Source organism: Lathamus discolor, chromosome 9 (genome assembly GCF_037157495.1).
Source record: "Lathamus discolor isolate bLatDis1 chromosome 9, bLatDis1.hap1, whole genome shotgun sequence".
NCBI lineage: Eukaryota > Metazoa > Chordata > Aves > Psittaciformes > Psittacidae > Lathamus > Lathamus discolor.
In genome coordinates, this window is record NC_088892.1 from 20,123,359 (window position 1) to 20,142,292 (window position 18,934).

An 18,934-nucleotide genomic window follows, 5' to 3' on the forward strand; every position below is an offset into this window, starting at 1 on the left:
GGATCTCTGCGTGCTGAGCAGGCACAGCACAGAGCCAGCCCCTGCTTTATAGGGCACAACAGAGATGGGCCAGGAGTGCCGCTGGGAACCATCCTCTTGTGCTCAAACATAACCAAGCCACACGCTCCCCCTAAAGTATCTGCTTACTAAGGTGAAGGTGAACTTCTCCATCACTCTTCCTGATGATGACTGCCCTGCTCACAGCCCCGGGGTTTCCTTCCCACCACTGTGCCAAGCCTTTGGAGCACATTCAGCAATAGACTTTGGTTGAGGCTTACACCTTCTCCTTTGCTCCTGTTCACCGCATTGCAAGAAACCCCTGCAGAGGGGATATTTCAATCCCCTGTTGCCTCTTTTCCAGCACTTGTGCAGGGAACGATGCCAACTACTGCATTACATCCTGCAGCTTGAGAGGTATTCACCAATGAAGCTGACAATTGAAGTGAACACGGCATAAGAAAGTGAAACTCAACCATCAGCAGAGCCATGATAGCACCGCAGGACGTAACTCAGCCAAACACATCAGCCACCATGGGTCCTTTGCCCATAGTAAAAGAAAGGAGGATTTACCAATAAGCCACAGCCTTGCATCAGGTATAAGAATTACAGCTCCTCCTGGCTGGAAGGGGCTGCTGAGGCTCAACCAGAAAGGCTTCTGCCAAATTACACGTAGACAGGTCTCAGCCAGGATTGTGTTTTTCCTTCTGTGTTTTGGTACAAAAGAGATACTCTTTTACAAAGCTGGAATGGGAAAACACGGTTCCTCCTTTCAAGCCGCACGCAGTCACCACAGCTTTGTTGTTCCCGTAAAAACCCAACATCAAAAATCCTGAAATCAAAGGAATTATCATTTCCCCAAGCTTTCAGGGCTGTTCTATGGGGTAAGTCGTTGGCTGTCATATAAAAAAGAAACAGCAAACCTTAAAGTACTTTGAGGAGATGCTTCCTCTTTTCCTGCAGCCTCAGAACATGCGTTTTGGGATTAGTATCCAGGACACCCATCACGACAGTCTTGAACCAGATCAATAGAAGGAGAAATGCATAATCAATACATTGATGAGAACAACTTGACCTTTCCAACAAGAGCTGCAGGGACAAGGGAGCAGTTAGGGGAAGTTTGGGTAAGGTTCATGAAAACGAATTTCAGATGTGCAGAAAGTTCTCAGCTCCGTTTAGATCAACACAGGGGGAGCAGACATCAAACAACTGCATAGGCAAAGGGCCTCTGGCCAGCTCCTGCTCCGACTCCACCAGGCCCCAGCTTATTTGCATGGCAAGGCCAAGATGAAAATACAAGATCAAGTAGGGGAGAAGTAACCTCCTGCTGTGGATGCAGAGAGCTCTCAGGCAGGTCGAACCTCCTCACAAGGAGCCTCCCCGGCATTCCCTGCCTCCGGAGGGACAGCCCCGGAGGTGCCTTTGCCTCCTCAGCAGAGGAAAATGCAGGAACAGAGGCAAAGCCCTGCCCCAGCATCTCTGCAGCAGAAAGGCAGGGCTGACCCTGATGCTTTGAGAAGGCAAGCGCTATCGTTGCGGTGCCCAGGGCATCAGCAGAATAACTCCTATGGAGAAGTACACAGCTAATTAATTCCCTACGTTCTGTGCTCTCTACGTGCCGCTGAGCAGCCACCACTGCAACCAGGAATTAGTCCATGTGAATTCACATTTGGTCGTATTCATATTAGTCCGTGTGAATATGACCAAGTAGTCACAAGGCGACTAGTCTTTCGCCAGCCCCCAGCCACCCATCATTGTGCCAACACCAGCCCTAATGGAAACTAATGCCCAGCCACCAGCCAAGGGAGCTTATCCAGGCTGGAGGATGTCATGAACTAGGATCCTTTGCTGAGAGGGCAGGCATGCCTTCTGCTTTTCCAGGGAGAGGGTCAAGTGGTGGTAGCACAGATCAGAGCATGGCAGCACTCAGTCTGCTTCATGCACCCAAACCACTTTGTTTCCCAATAGCCGTGGCCAAACATCACATGGGAGCTGGTCATGGCAGTCAGCATCCTTCGCTGTGAATCCATGGGCTTAGCTTTCCTCTCGTGTTTGTTGCACATGGGAACCCATGCAGGGATGAAGCCAGGAATATGGTGGTCTTTATGATGGTACGGTAGGACCTGCATGGAGCACTTCATGTCTAGCTGAGTACAGCCCTTGCTACACAGTGGCTCAGATGGCAGTCTGAAAGGCATTCCAGGACATGTAACTGTAGTAGCAATCAGAACAAGGACCTGGATAATCTTTCCTATCAGTGATTTTGCAAGCAATGATATAATTACTGCTGTCAAGATTGGCATAAAAGCACCATAGAACTGTGCCAAACTGTGCTCATGACTAAAAAACACTTGGAAACCTTAGATACAGACAAAAGGTGGGGCAGGCTCATATCTGCAGTGCTCGGAGGGGACTCACTGACAGAGCCTCAGTTTTCTACTTGCTTGCAGATTTGGGTAGTACCAAATATATCATTTATCCTCATTTCCAAAATGGGAATAACCTATTTCTATTAATTCTCAGCAGCACTGCAAGCTGCTGGAGGCAGAACTGTGTTGCCCAGTATAAGAGGGTGTCTGGCCCCAGTAGAACAAAACACCTCATCATTAACATGCATTGTCAATGCAGGACTCATATGACATGCTGAGGCTTTGAAAATCCCTAACAAACTCTGCGAAGTACAAGGTTCTGTCTTGCACAGACAGTATATTTGGTTAAAAAGCTAGTATAAATAGACATTACAAAGTAGACATTATATATACGTACACATACACACGCATGCAGAATCTCTATTCCATTTCTTATTAAAGCATCTCTATTCCATTTCTTTAAGCACTATTGCTTTTCCTGTGCGACTTCCCACCCAGAACCAGGTATTTCAAAGCACGGAAATTATGACCAAAGATATAAATACGTCTCAGCATTCCACTGGCTGACAACATGAGCTTCATTTTCATGCTTTATAACACCACCTGAATCACTAAATATATTCCTGTTCTTGTAAGGCAGCATCCCACATAACTTTTATTTGTGAATAAAAGGCAAAGATGCACGCACACTGTTGGAATTGGGAATAAATTATTTGGGCAGAGGCCATTACTCTGGGAAGCAGTCTGAATGCCAAGCCAGCAGCATAAACACAGACAAGACTAACGCTAGTCCATCACCAGCATTTGTCCCCAACTCCTACAATACCTCTGCTGAGCCCACGTCAAAGCACCATCAGTGCAAGTCCTCCCATTGCCACCCACGTGCTGTGGATATAGCACTGAGGGGCTCATTCTGATGCCGTGTGTTAAGCAGCAGCCTTGCACTTGAGTTTCAACCCGCCAGCCATCACCACAAGGCAGTTGATGCTGCATGTTGACTTGTGCAATAAGACCCAGCATCAGCATCCTCATTGCACACACATCCCCATGGGCACCTCGATCAAGGAGCACCACGGACCCCAACAACAGCCATGCTACTTCCCTGAGACCTGGTGTAACCACACTGACCTGACAGCCCCATCCAGCAACACGTGCTGGAGACCCCAGCTTTGATTCCTCTTGGGAATGATTGGTTTGCATGAGCTTTGGGCACAAAATGGATGAGGTATCCATGCGGCACCCTGTAATGTCGATTAGTGACAGTGATGTATGGAGTTGGGTCCTCGCTCCTACACCTGCATTGTAATCCACGTTCATCTTTCATTGAACGTAGGAACAAATCTGTCTGATCTACATCTATCACACCCAGCACTCAATGTGCAACAACCGCTGTTTGGTGCCAGCCCTGTTCCAGCCGTGAGACTGAAGGTCAAAAGAGCGATGGGCAATATGCACAAGAGTATTACCTGGATTTAAAGAACTTAATCCTGCTGTTGGAGCTATTTGTGATCATTATTTTAAATGCTGTTCTTATTCTCTAATGATAGTGACCACATCCTTCCTGTCTATCCACTACTTAAAGGCCTTTTTCACTCCACTCATCCCATCAGCAAAGGATGCATTCAGGGTATCCTCATATTTCTAAACATTCCAGAAGCTGCAGATGATTTACTCTCACAGCCCTAATGTAGCTCAATCCATTCTCATTTTCTATTCGTGACAGCAGTAGTTTGCTAAAGAGCATCGTCTCCTATCAGTTCATGTCGTTCATGACAACTTTACAGGATCTGATCTAAGTTCTAATTTCTGTTCCTCAAATGGCAACGCGCATCCCAGCAGCTGCGTGTTCCAGGGAAGCGCGAAGGCACAGGCTGCATCCTGCCACCAGATGGTTCTCCATATGGACACAGGAGAGGACATACTGGTGCTGCATCACCAGTGGCAATCCAGGCCCTTCCCCCTCGCCATATTCTCTCTAAAGTCTGTACATGGTGCTGGGAATCATATAGCCCAAGTTCTCCATTCATTTCTATGCGTTACATAGACTCAGAATGCGGTGGAAGCCACTTGGTGCCTTCTTCTGCTTCAGGGAGCTGCAGGCAAGTGGCAGCTCCATTTGTGTGCACCCTGAACTAGGTTGGTTCTCTGAACTTCCTCTTTCCACTTGGCCTGTGAGCTCTTGGGCACCATCAGCATAGTTACGAACTCCATATGGAGATCGATGGCATTCCTCCAGGGACCCACGTGTCTCTGTAGGGTTTGGAGGCCACAGACCAGCTGGCTGTAAACCAAAGCCCTGCCTGCATCAGCCAGAGGAGATCCTGGCCACCGCTCTGTCTGCCAGAGCAGAAGAGGGAGTCCCAGGGTACAAGCCAGACCCCAACTCCTGTAATTACTTATTGACCTGAGCATCTCCACTTGTACCTTCAAGGAGGAAATCTGTTTGGCATTCTGGAGCAGAACCACGCAGACGGGATGATTACACTGCCACCAAGGAAATTGTTTTTCAGGGCAGTAACATACCCATCCCTGCACAAGCTTCAGATCTGATGAACCTATTACTGAAAGGTCCTCAGTACCCTTCCACAATGGTCACTCACTTTGCACGCCCAGGTTTCTGTGCTACAAAGCACATCCCTCATCCCCAAAACGAAACATAAAGGAATCATCAATCAAGTACATGCCTGGAGGCTGGACTCAGAAGAGGGACATGTCTACTTTTTTGCTGCAGGGGGACACAGAGCATCTTCTGAGCCACTGACATCCAGCAAAGCCTGTTAATAATATGTACATACAGACCAGCTTTCCTTTAAAGCAAAGGCCACTGGTCACCAGCACAGTGATGCAAGATGAGGACAGTGGTACAATGAGCATCAAGGATTCCAAAATCTTGACTCATTACCTCAAAATGCTTGGGTTCAGCTAAATAACATGAAGAAAATGAGTATTAGACCCCTTATTCTCTTTCCTTGAGCTTTGAGGATGCACTTTCTCCTCACATACCAGAGTCCTCATGCAAGTCTATCTACACACACCTGCAACAGCCGCACCATCCCCATGCAGCGGCACCCCATGGCTGGTGCAGTAGTTCCAACCCCTCCTCAGTGCCACAAACACATCATCTGCTCCAGCAATCAGGTCTACTGCTGAGCCTTACACATGCCTGCTCACTGCCAAGACAACACAAGACTGGATGCGATGCATGTCCCCTACAAGGGGCTGAGGGAAGGGAAGAATCAGGGATGTGCTTCAACAAGTGCTTGATCCCAAGACCCTTCCCTGCTAGAGAAACTGCTGAGACTCTGCTGTCTGAAACCCCACCAGGCACCGACACAGGACAGCTTCCCCATGAAAAGGGGCTCCCAACCCCAGCACTGCGGTCCCACAATTCCCATCACCCCCGATAGCAAATCCATCCCTTTGATCTTTTCCAGAATAAAAGGCTAAAATAGAACAGATTGTTTCCTCTAAATGCAGGAGGGGGAAGGAGCGAGGGCGAGGAGAAGTACAATGGGCCTGCTAGGTTCAGCTCAACCATAAGAAAGAGTCTTTTTAACTTCTCTTAATGAGGACTACTTTTTCCAGCTACTACCTAATTATTGCAAATTGCTTCATCTTTTAATTGTTACTGCAAGGCAACTAAACATTGTTACGTTGATTGCTCAAGAGTGGATTGTTAATGGCTTTAATCATTTGATAATCCAGTAATACAATCAATGTAACACTGCACCTTGTAGGAAGACGTTTGGATCTGCATATGGGAAACATATATTGCCTTACCATATGTCAGCCTCCGTGGGCCGGATCCTGCCTTCCTCAAGTGCAGCTGCACTCTTAGACAAGACTATTCCCGCAGCTTCCTGTGGGAACACTCAAGTAGCACTGACTCATCTCAGATAGCCAAAGGTAGGGAAAGGAGGAGCCTATGGGACTGGGGTCTGTGTCACAGATGGATGATGCATTGTCAAGGAGAGAGGGGTAAGTTCACACCCATGCAGCTGGCACCAGGCTCTTGCTAAGACACAGATTTATGCTGTAGAGGATGTTTTCTAAGGAGGGTGCTGCAGCTCCAGAGCTGATGAAGGCACAGATGGTGCAAACTGCCTGCAGTGGGGAGAAAGGAGGTGGCCGGGACTGATGATGGGGCTGATGTAAAGCAGGGGACCCTCTTCCAGGTGCCTCCAGTTAGTAAGACCAAGCTACTTGAGCAGGGCATTGGAGAGGAGCTGCGTTTCTTACCTTCATGTCTCTGGTCTCACTGTTGCTCAGGGCTGATCCTGTCAGCTGAAGTCTGATGCTGCTGGATCCAGGGCAACCCTGCACCCTCATTCAAAGTGGGACCACTGCTGTATTCTGTAGGGAGCCCCAGAGAAGAAAATCAGACTGTTTGGAGAGACAGCTCTTACACAATTCAAAAACTACAGTGTTTGTCTCTTAAGCAGCGTTTAGCCCTCGCTACATGAATCTTGACCCCACTGGCATTAAGAGCCTTCATTATTTCGCTGGCAGAAACTGTTGGCATCCTGAAGTTTGGCTGCCCCATGGGCACAATCACCCATGTGGGTACATGGCCACCTCCACCACCTGGCTAGGAGTCCCTGTCCTAGCTCCAAACCCAAGCCTAAGCACTGAGCCAGGCATGGCTGTTGCTCCTTGGCAGAGAGGGAAGATAGCTCCTGGCCCCGGTGCCCAGCAGCATGTGTCAGCATGGCACCAGCGATACAGGGAGAGGAGGACAGAAGGTTATGTGCAACACCCAGGAGATGCTGAGGCACACAGGGAGATGTGGGTGATGGCCCTAGCCATGAGGAGCTCTGCACGGAAGCGAGGGTGTTTCTGGACTGGAAAGAGCTGTTCCTGCCCGTCAGACCAGAGACTTTGGCCGTGTCACTCTCAGCCAGACTTTCTGCTTCAGACTGACCACTTCTGGAAGCTCAGTTGTCCACCATGGATGCAGGGCAGGCCAGGCCACTTTTTCCCTCTACTTTGACTCCATGCAACTGGGAGCAGTTCTCTCTGCGGACCATGGGGGCCCCCCAAAATGCAGCTTTAAGGCATAAAACCAGCACCAGAGGGTGACCTTCAGAGTCACTGCGAGAGAGAGAAGGAGGAGCATCACCTGACACAGGCTCAGTCAAAAAGTCAGCTCTGACAGACAGCAAGGGGACAAACAACCTAAAGGGTTGCTTTGATTTAGTCTTCAAGGAAAAGGAGACAATTAAGAGGCTGTGTAATTCAATAACAGTTAGCAGGAAAAGGAGCTGACATAGGCAGAGGAAGGAGCACTGATGTGCTGATAGCCCAGAGAGGAGCAGGGCAGAGCCAGAGGGACCAGCATGGAGTGAGGTGACCCATGGCTGGTACCCAGGACCTCAGGGAGAATGTTTCAAGGGAGGATGAGGGGAGATGAGGATAATCACAGATCAGCTTCTCTGATTTAACCCCAGATAAAAGGAAAGGGCATTTAATGAATCGTGCAGGGGGAGTACCCAATGCAAAACTAAAGATGTTGACAGGCAGGCAAGCCCCATCCAGGGCAAAGCTTGCCAGAGCAACTTAGCTCCAACTTCCCCAAAATGGCCACAAGATCAGTAGGATTCATTTTTAGTAAGACTGGGAACATATTTTCCCATCGGTGGTCAGGGAACAGGCTGACATTTGCTAGCCAGGGATCTGCAGTGTCAGCAAGGACCACAATCGAGAGGATGCTCCCAGAAAGCATCTCTCACAATGGCAAATGGAGCAGCACCCAGCACTGGCAAGCAGCAGTCACCTAAAGCAGGCGTGTGAAATGCAAGCTGGTTCTGGCAGCCAGAAGCATGTAACTGAATCAGTGCGATTTCTCTTTCCTGTGCCACCTCTCCTTTTTCTTACAGGCAACTCCAATCCCCAGCAGAGCAAGGAAAAGCTGCTCAAGATAAGCTTTTGTGAGGGGCAGAGCATCTGTCTGCAAGGCGAGATGACCCAGGGGCTGGAACTGCCGGAGGAGGTGTGAGATGCTGCCATCCAGCCCAGCACCAGGGACTTGACCCTTCGGGTTATCCCTTGGCTCTAGGGACCAGCCTCACCACCACCAGCTCTGCACAGCCTCTGCAAACTGATTCATCATGAGCAGAAAGGCAGGGACTCTGAACAAGCTGCTGGCGTGATTTCCATAGCCGGACCAGAGAGCTGCTGAACACAGCCAGCATCTATATAAACCCAAGACCCCGGGCTGCTGGGTGGGAAAGCTCTGGGGAATCTCACTGCACAATCAAGGCCTCAGAGGTTTGACAATGCAATAGGATATTTCAACTGCAGACGTTTTTTGTGCCCATTGATATTGGCAGCTCCTCAACAGACAAGGGCTCAAAGACCATCGTGTCAGATACTATATCTATCATGAGGCAGATCCTCAGGCAGGTGGCTGGAGCTACACAGATCATCATTTTTTATCATCAAAACATCATCTGCCTCTTTGCATAGTGTAAATAAAGACGAGCTACAAGAACAAAGACGCACTGCTGATTAAAAATACATGTGCATGTACCTCAACAGAGTCCAGTGGGCAGCAATGTTAAGTGGGGTCCCACTGAGTGCCCTGCGAGGTCGATAGGATTCAGTCGTTTTATTAACAACTTGGAAAGCGGAGCAGGGGCATGCTAATCAAACCTGAACATCTTACCAGGATGGGAGGGGAGCGAATAATTTGCTGGACAGAAATAAAATACAACAGGAGCTTGATAAATTGGAGAAGTGGCCTGCAATCAATACGGAAGGATTCAGCAGGACACATGCAAGAGATTAACACATAGGAAGGAATAAACAAAAGGACAGAGGGTATATGGAGATATCTGGCCAAACAGCTCCACAACAGAGAGTGGTCTGGGGGGGGTGATGATCGATTGAACAGAAGTCAATAACATCAGGCTGCTGCGAGCCAGCAAGGTAATTATTCTGCTCTTCCCAATGCTCTTCAGGCTGCTGTTTGAAGCGGCACACGCGGATCTGGGCATCACGTTGGAACAAAGGCAGAGGAGCCGGAAGGAGTTCAAAGAACAGCAGAAAACACCAAAGACACGGAGAACAAAATTCTTTGTGTGCCTCTGAAAAGTGAACCGTGAGGCCCGACTCTGCTTTTGTTCCCTGCCATTCCCAGGGCCCTGCTGAGGCAGAGGAGCAACAGCCCCGAGGAGCTGGGGCTGGTCTGAAGTTGGTGTCAGGCAGCATGGGGAGACATGCTGTAAATCGGGATGCTGCTGATGGGCTAAAGGGATGCAGCAGAGATGCGGGTGTTAATTAGGGGTCTTTTTGCCCTTGGTAAGATTGCAGCATCGGGCCAAAACTCCAGCAGAGAGAAATTAGGGGAAATTTGACTCTGTTGTTTGTGAACCAGTGAAAGACCAGAACCTTTCTCTTGGATAGGGCTGAGACCAACCAGAACACCAGCAAGAAGAATCAAAGCAGGGAAAATGGGAAAAGCACACCATCAAGAGCCAAAAGAAGCTGCAGAATCACCTCAGTTGTAAATGCTTTACCTGCCAGGTCTGAAACAAGCCCCATCACACTCAGCTCCCGCAAAGTCTTCTGAGGAAGGATGCCTCCACAGTGCAACAAACCCAGCAACCCCATATGAACTCAGGACTGAGGCCCAACTACCCCTCTATATGAGTAATGCGTTACATATGTGCTGCTCCCACTGCCATCAAACCTGGCTGCACTTAGAGCAGAAACGAGCTCTCCACCCCTCGGTGATGGCTCCGAACTGTCAGCAATCAAAGCTGCTTGGCTGCAGCTGCAGGAAGGACCCACAAGAGCTCCCTCCACCCCAAACATCTCTCCCAGGACCCAGAGCTGGAGGAGGGAGCAGGAGCTGGAGGAAGGCAGTGCCTGGATTGGAGCCAGAGCATCGCTCAGTGCTCCGGCATGGAGACGGAGGTCTGCAGCTCCGCAGCACAGTGTGCAGGCTCCTGCCAAAAGCCCAATTGCACCATCTGCCAAATTAATATCCCTATTTTTAATATCTCGTTTAAAGGGGAACATTAAGGTGGGGGGGGATGGAGAGAAATATTGAACACCACCACCCTGATTAGATTTCTAAGCTCTGCAAGGAATCGCACCAGACATCGGGTCTGCTTCTTTCCCGTCCTCCTGCGATCAATCCTCTCTCCAGAGGTGCAGAGCTGCTGGGTCGAACGCAGGGAAATGCACCACTGAGCACCATGCTGCTGCTGCCACTGCTGCTTAGCAAGGAGAGGAGAGCAGGGAGGCTGGAGGAGATGAATCAACATGGTTCATTTCGTTGTGAGGAGCTGTTGCCCCGTCCTATTTCCATCCTGCGAGCAATGCCAGGAACCTTGCCTCTTCTAGGAGGCACGTAGGAATTGCAGGCCAAACGTGAAAGGGAAAGGGGTGAAAGTGGAGAAGAAGGAGGGGTAAAGATGGGAAATCCCTCTGGTGAACAGGAATTAAACGCACAAGCCATGTGTCAGGAGGGAACAGCTTGTGGAGCGGGCAGCAGCAGTTGATGCTGCATTAGCAGGGGACCGCAAGCAAGAGGCAGATGCTGGGAGCTGCAGCAGCATTAGGAACTGCTGCCGGCTGATGAGCAGGGGTAGGGCCTGATCCTGGCTCCCAGCCAGCCACAGGGTCCCTCTTCCAAGAGTGGCACCTCCGGAGGCTTGCCCAAGCAGCTCCGGGCTGAGCAGCAGCCACCGCTGCTGATGCTAATGGAATTAAACATTAATATGCTAAAGAGAACCAAGAGTGAGAGAGGGGCTTGGATTCCTCTAGGTAGCAGGCATGTCTGAGGTTAATGCCTGCCAATTCTTATTTGCTCTGCGATGTCAAAACCCATGTCCTTATTAGCTAGCCCATTAGTCCCCCGAGGCTGGTAGCCCATTAGTCCTGTCCTGGTCCTCGCCAGCACTTAATGCTCTCAAAGAGCCTGCCACCAGGCAGAGTGCCTGTAGCCAACCTGTTCCCACCTGCATCCCAACCAGGAGCCCTTGCAAGGACCAGCCTGGGTTATGAGACCTAGCCAGGGCTGTTACAAAGCCAGCCTCAAGCAAAGTGCTCACACAGAGCTGGTTTTACCTTTGCCACCCTGCCATGGTGGCAAGCAGGGCCATCCTGCCATGTTCTTTGTGCCATGAAAGGTGGGGTAGGCTTTCTCACCTTCCCCTTCCACCTGCGAAACATTCTGGGTCTGCTCTGATTCCCTCATCGTTGGCTTTACACTGTGGCTCCCATGGGACAGGAAACTCGTCTTCTCTTTGCCCGTAGAACACCGTTCTGCACATAATTAATAGTAATAATTAGCAGGCATAACTATTAGAGACAAAGGATTACCAAACCACATCAGGCTGTTAGTCCATTAAGCTCAGCATCTGGTGCGTGTACAAGCACATGCAGTGAGAGATCTCCAGCTGTGGCTCCTGCTGACGGGGCAGCAGCTCAGGGCACTTTGCACCAGCACAGTGCTTGGCCTGTCCACTCTCATCACTATAAACAGAGATTTGCTGCCAATGGGTTGTGAAGCACTTCACTACTGAGACCTGTATCATCACTGGAAAGATAGGGAAACTGAGGCAGACAGGGAACCGTACAGTGGGGCTTGACCAACATCAGGCATCAAGCTGGGAATGTAACCAGATTTTCTGCAGCCATTTCCCAGCTTTAAATTAATCCTAGGGTAAGATTAAAAGGGTGAATAGTGCTTCCTTCACCTCCCCCCAAGAGGGGATCTCTTCACTTTCCTAGTTTTCCTACATTTCTATGGCAGACCACAGCAATGAGACAGATTTCCTCCTCCTACAATCACGAGAGTGTGTTCCAAGCTCAGTTTGGAGCCACGTGTTTAGTGTGGGTAACTTCCCAAAGAACGATTGCCCAAGACACAGCGATGTAGATAGGGAATTTGCTCCAGGACCAGTTTCTTCTTCCTCCAGAGTAAATATTTCCCCCTCTGCAGGCAAGATCCTTCTATTTATTTCTACTCCCAGACCTCGGATTTAGCAAGGCGCTGAAGCAGGTACTTACCTTTAATCAGGCACATTAGTCGCCCCATTGAAGTCAACGGGACTTCTTAGGTGCTTAAAGGGAAGAATGTGCTCAGAGTGTGCTGCTAAGCCAAGGGAAGTGGTGGTTGATGAAGACAGAGAAAAAGCAGTCAACAAATGAACCAGAACCATCTGCAAATGACTCCCAACTGGGCAGGCTCCCTTCTATCTCCTTACACTGCTTTGCTTGCTGAAGAATTCGTCATTATGAATACAGAGCTCCTGCTGCTGCTACTGCTTTTAAACGGTGCTTAGGAATGCTAAACCCTCGGGGTATGCTGCAGACACAGCCAGAGCACCCCGCTTGGGCAATTGCAGCCTGGCATGGAGGGCTGGTGACAGGAGGGAGGTCAAAGCACAGCTTTGGTCCTGGTGGGGAATAATCCCTGAGCCCTTATATGGGGAAAACTGATGGAAACATTCCTACTTGAGTTAGGCTATCCCTAACTCAAACTGAAGCCCAAACATACAGGTGATGTCCTCCAGGAACAACTGGTATTCATGCTACAGGGACAAACACCATGCAGCTCTGCATCCCATGCCATTATCCATGCTCTTCCTTGGCTGGGTTGTAACCCATGTGAGAAGTGCTTCTCTAGAAGTCCTCCCTCTCCTACTCTACCTGCTTTGTTGAGTGGGTCCCTCCACCAAGTGAGCAGCTCAGAACCAGTGTGGTTAATTAGGTCTGTTAGGTTGATGTAGTCATTACGCTGTGGTTTGCAGATCACCATGGGAAGATGGTTGAGGGCACATGTGAGTGAGCACCGTGCCTTGCTCAGCCACCGGCAACCCTTAGAATGAGCACCTGCTACAAACGGTGCTTCCTAAAAGCTCAACAGCCATGTTTTACAAATAAGCCCTTAAAAATTCACCATTTCCTGCCAGTAAACTACTATGAAATATTCACAGCATTCAAAGGGGATCTGAATGCAAAGCAGCCCTTTTGCAGGTGAGAAGCTGCTGAAGATGTTACTCCAGCTCCGGTCCTGGGAGGCAGAGCTGATTCGCAGGAGCTCGTGCATGTTCTCTATTGCTTTTTAAAGACATCATAGGTGGCAGATTGACTTTTATTAATTATATATATTGCAGCAACACCTAAGGCTGATCTGGTGTTGCTCTTATATTGCGTAGGAGTAGCAAATAATGAGATTATCAGGTTGTGTACTGCCTCCGAAAGTGCTGTATTTGGGACTTGCAGAGTTTGTTGCGATGTACCCTGCAGACAGTATTTATCAGAGCAACACAAAAAGAATCCATAATACTCAGCCAGCTGCTGCTGCCTCCATGGGATTACATTCAGGGGAACACTAGAACAAGTTTCAGTGTCCTTCTCCATCCACTGCAGCTCAAAGCACCCCTCCTGGCATCCAGCACCCGTGATGACGATGGAAGAGGTGGTGGTGATGAACTGCACCGAATGACAGCTCCAAACACCCACAAACCAGCTGGGGAGCAGCAGCCCCACTGTTATCTTCAATCACTTCACCCAGATACTTGCCTTTCCTATCACAGGTACATACATGCCAGATGAGATGGGTATCCGTTCAAGAACAGGATCCGCTATGCACGAAAGTGCTGGCGGAAGAATGTAGAATTACCATTTAAATCCCACTTTAAGGAAAAAATGTCTTTTTTAATAAAATTTCCTTACAAGAGTCTCTCCTGTGTACACAAAGCCGAAGGGAGATTTCCCAAAGGGTACAGCGGAGATTACAAGATACAGCTTAGGCTGGAGCATCAGTGGGTGGATGCTTTGAACTCAGGGGATGTTCTAAAAGCACAAGGGAAATTCTTCCAGTCAGCGAAATTCACAGTGTTTTAATAGGGGACAAATTGCTCCTTCTTTTTCTACCCTCTTCCCAAAGAATCCCAAACATTTCTCCTCCCTCAAATCATTCCCTAGTGAGAGCAGCAACAATACATCCCTGATGGTCTTAACTCCACCTCTGAACCTCAAAGCACCCAATAAAGCTACACAGGTTTCATGAGAGCTGTTTGTCAGGGGCAGGGAGAGGTGAAGTGACTTCACTAAAGAGCTAACCTAAGTAGCTGAATCAAAAAAGACCTTATTATAGTAACACGGAATCTTCGTTTGAGATGCCACGGTTTGACATCATCCCAAAAAATATAATGCTTCAGGGCATGACTCCTCAGCCATTAACGTTTGTGTAAAGCTTTCCATTGACATCGGTGGAAGCTGGGTCTGCCTTTTAAAAGCTATCCCTTCATCCACTCAGACAAGCCCGTGTTTTTTATCCTTCCCATTTGCAGCTGATGCTCCCCAGCCTGTTTGCTGGAAAGCGACAACTTTTCCATTTTCACATCGAGCATCTTTCTTTCCGTGGTACGCCAGTCTGCTTGGGATGGCATGGCATGGCTCACAGCAAACGCTAACGTGACATGACAGGCAGATGCAACTCGCTGAACTCTGCCTCAGCAGGACAAGCCAGGGAAGAAGTTTGAAGCGGCTTTTTTTCCAAGGAAACATGATGGAGATGGAGAAGGGGAGGGATGAATCCCTCATTTCTGCCTCCAGTCAGAGACACCCGAAGTTTTATAACCAGGTTTTTCTATGGGTACATCCCCATGTCCCCAGAACCAGTGGGGATGGCGAGGGTACCTTAGCAGAGCCAGAGACCACCACAGCATCCTGAGCCAGTGTGACATGTTTCCCTGCATCACCAGCTCACAGTCACACAGCCAAGTTGTGCGCAAGCTCTGGTTTGCCTCTCCAAACACCCAGGAGACATCCTTTAACAGAGGGATGAAAGGCATAAATCATGTTTCCTACCCAGGCTGAAACACCATGGGGTGATGCCAAGACACTAAAGCAGGCAAAGGACAGACAGAAGGACACAGCCCACGTCTGCAATGGCTCCAGGATGTCCATGAGAGAAGTCAGCACCCAGCTGGACTAAACCAGCATCTGCATTGGGTCCCCAGGGACCCCATGGATGGCAGATAAAGCAGGAGCTGAGAGTCTCTTCGCATCCCTATGCTGCAGCTTAAGAGCAGGATCTGGGCATCCCTCCTGGAGCAGCCCTCAGTGTGCACTCACTGCTGTGCTCTATGCAGAGGAGCTGGCTCAGCTCAAGCCCATTTGGTCTCATGACAGCTACACAGACTTCTCCAGCAATATTCCCTCTCAGCTCCACTGTCTTCATGAGTGAGCTCCTTCGCTTTCCTGAGTTTGGCCTGAAAAACTCCCAACAAGCATTGCATCAGGGATGGAACAGCTCAGCATAGCTTGGACCAGAGCCTGTCTTCACAAGGTGCAGTATTCCAGCCACACACCAGACACCATCAGTCCTTGGACAGGGTGAGTATTTATGATGACCCCAGAGCCTGCATTAATTCATTTCCCGTGATCCAGAGACTGGAAGACAACCCTCAGCTTCAACAGGACATTGGCTCAGGCCCATATACATCAAACTGTATGTGCAACATCCAAGCTGTCCCCATCTGTTACCCTGACAGTGAAGTTTACAGATGAGAAGCAGGAGAAGTCATAAAATATAGTGTTAAATCCCTGCTTCTGTGCACACGTGTGAGGCACGTTTGACTTCTCACTCAGAGCATCACCTCAGCTGTCCCCATAGACAACCAATAGTGCAGAGACACCAGCACACGTAGGAGGCTGCCAGCACACCCCCCTGTGTGTAGTGCAAGCAGAATTAAGGCCAGCTCACATCCTGCAGAGCCCCAGACACGTTCTTTGCAGGAGCTTTAAGCAGACTGAGATAATTAATATAAATATTTATCCATATTCATTAATATCTGTGCTATATGGTGTAGAATGATGTCTCAGGAACCTGAGGAGCGCTCTCAGCAATCCTTCAGAAGGCAGCATTGATTCTTCCAGGTTGTTTCTCTCCATCCCTGTATCACCAGGAGAGCCACAGGCTGGGCTGGGCAATCTGCTCACCTTCCCACCTTCACCTGAAGCACGACCACCTCCAAATCCCCCATCTCTATAAGGTGCGTGCTGCACAAAGCCTCTGAGGAGCCTGTGGGTGCTCACCCCAGGGGAACAGGAGCCTTTCTGGCATCCCCCTGCACCGCGACTCGAGCTGCTGCTGCCACTTCCCTGATGCAGGCACTTGGCAGTGGGAGAAGCTTCCCGGGAAGGGTCGGTGTCAGGGTGAACAATGGCTGCACGGCAGCGCTGGGAAGCGGCACAACAGGCTCTCAACACAGAAATTACTCCAGGCACAAAGAAAACACCAGCAAAGATCACGCTCAACAAAGGGAGGCAGGAATTTCACAGCGCAAGAGAAGAGCGGAGGCTTTAAAAGCCGCTTTCATTTCTCTTCTGCAGCTCTGTACACAGGCAGTCAGACTCCAGAAGCGTCAGGGCTCGGGACACGCTTCAGGTCACCAGGATTTCCTCATTTATTGCTTGTTTCTTATATAAGCTCCCTGCAAACACAGGAGTCCTCATCCCCTTTGTATTGTTTGGAAACAGTGAGAATGAATAGGATCTTTTCTTGTTCTCTCCTCTTCCTCTGAAGGGCTTCAGTAATGAGCGGAGGATATAGTTCACTTCTCGGAGAGAGGAGGCTATTAGAGCTGGTGCTAAACACCCACATCAGAGCCCTGCGAAGCAATGGCTCCCTCCTCTCCTCCTCTGGGAAGTCACAATACAGCAGCTCCACTCGGGAAACACAAAGAAGAAGGCACTACTAAAGCACACTGCCGAAAGGATTGACTCCTCCTGGTCCCATGCATGAGCAGATCCTCTTCACACCGAGGTTTCACTGCAGGGATGAGGATAGGGGTCAGCCCCAGGAGCCGGGATGGGGAGCTGCAGGGAGCGGGGCTGACAGGAAGAGGATGCTGTGGTTGGTATCCGGCCGGATGCCTCCTGGTGCTGAGGAATTTAGGCTCCCTGCAAGCCCTTGTCGTGAGGCCAGGCTGAGATGTGCTGTGACCCTGAAGTGATTATCGCCTTAAAGTAGGTTAGTGTGTTAATAAATTCATTACGTGCTGAGGTAGCCGGTTGTCTGAGGAGAGAAGGATTAAAATTACCTCCTAGATAAATTAGGACGCCCTGTGGGGAAGGCAAAGAAGAGCTGAACCCAAAGGAGTCCTGCAGGAAACCCAAAGAAGAGACTGGAGGTGAAACCTGCCCTGTGTGTCGCAGTGATGGAGAGCCTGCCTGGGGTCAGCATCCCCCGTATTCACTAACTGCCAGCATCACCATCACCCAGTAAGGAAACAGCATGAGGAGGCACCAAAGGGGTTGCCAGCCTGCAGGTAAAGCTGCCAAAAATCCAAGTCCTGTCACCGTCCCACCATTGGGATGGGATAAACTCTCCAGGAGTGCCTTGTCCCTCCTCCCCGGAGCAGGCAGTGATTCCTAAGGACATTTCCATGAGCGGTGTATGATCTTTATTTTTTCCATGCACAATGACCTTTAAAAGTACTGGCTAAGCTATTTGCATTGCCTAGCCCAGAGTTTCAACAGACAGCGGGAAGACGAGCATTAACCTTAATGGCTAAATCACTTCATGCCACTCTGAAGATGGAACACTCCCATGAGCCGGCGAAAGACCATTTTCATTTGGGTATGATATGTTTTAACAGCAACAAGCGCCTCTTCAAGCTCAAAGTTACACGCCTGCCAATGCTCCCCTGGTTTTCTGGACCCTGGGAAGCAGCTTGCTTGGGGCTTCAGCAGCATTTTGGGATGCTTTGCAGAGGAAGCAGCACCTTGCTGCGATGAGATGGAGGGGGGAAGGCCATGTCCTGGCACAGCCACATTGCCTGCAGTTGCCTCTCGTCTCCCACCACACATGAACAGAGAGCCACAAACCCCAGGTGTGACCCCAGAACCACCCTCTAGCACATCCTGAAGGTTTGCGACTCCTCTGAGCTGGATCTCACACGTTTTCTCAGAGAAAAACCTTTTGCAATGTGCAAGTCATATTTATATCCACAGTAAAGAAGCGGCGCGAAGAGCGTCTGAATCAAATCACAGCCCCCTCAGCACATTGCTTGGGTGGAAATACCTGCTTCGGAGAGGGTTTGTTTGTATGTTCATAAACACAGAGCCCAAAAGGAGTAAGCAATGCTGAAATAAATTCCTAGAAGTCGCAACGCTCATGGCAAAATGCTGTGTGTTATTCAGCCAGCTCTGATAATTAAAACCTCATATCCAGCCAAGGTCAAATATGGCCCTTATCCAATGCGTATTTACTTGCATGGAAAGGTTTGCTGTGATCCTAAGAGATTCCCTGAAAAGATCAGCTCTCCATCCCTCCCAAAGGCACACAGCCACCTCTGGTAATACAGCTGTTTCCTAGCAGCTCCCAGCATTGCTCTGCAGCGATTTGGGAAGGAAGATGAGAGTGAATGTTATGGTAATCACAGTGCAAGGTGTGTGTGTGTGCTCCAACACAGCCAGGGTACCCACTCAAGCTTCCCCCCTTTTATCAGATCTGCTTTAATCACTGCTTAAATCCAGACCTGGCAGAGACCACAGCACCCGCTAAGCCACAGGCAGGGCTTTCTCTGGAGTGCTGTTGT

At 49.6% G+C, this 18,934-nt stretch overlaps 1 long non-coding RNA gene across 1 annotated transcript; it reads right to left on the reverse strand.

Annotated features, from left to right (window-relative positions):
* Window positions 1-5,940: 5,940 nt before the first annotated feature.
* On the reverse strand, window positions 5,941-9,992 carry LOC136019572 (uncharacterized). The gene is made up of 3 exons (XR_010614956.1): window positions 9,884-9,992; window positions 6,606-6,719; window positions 5,941-6,470 (listed from the first exon to the last, which is right to left on the reverse strand). It is a non-coding gene; the product is annotated as an uncharacterized LOC136019572 (long non-coding RNA).
* Window positions 9,993-18,934: the final 8,942 nt, after the last annotated feature.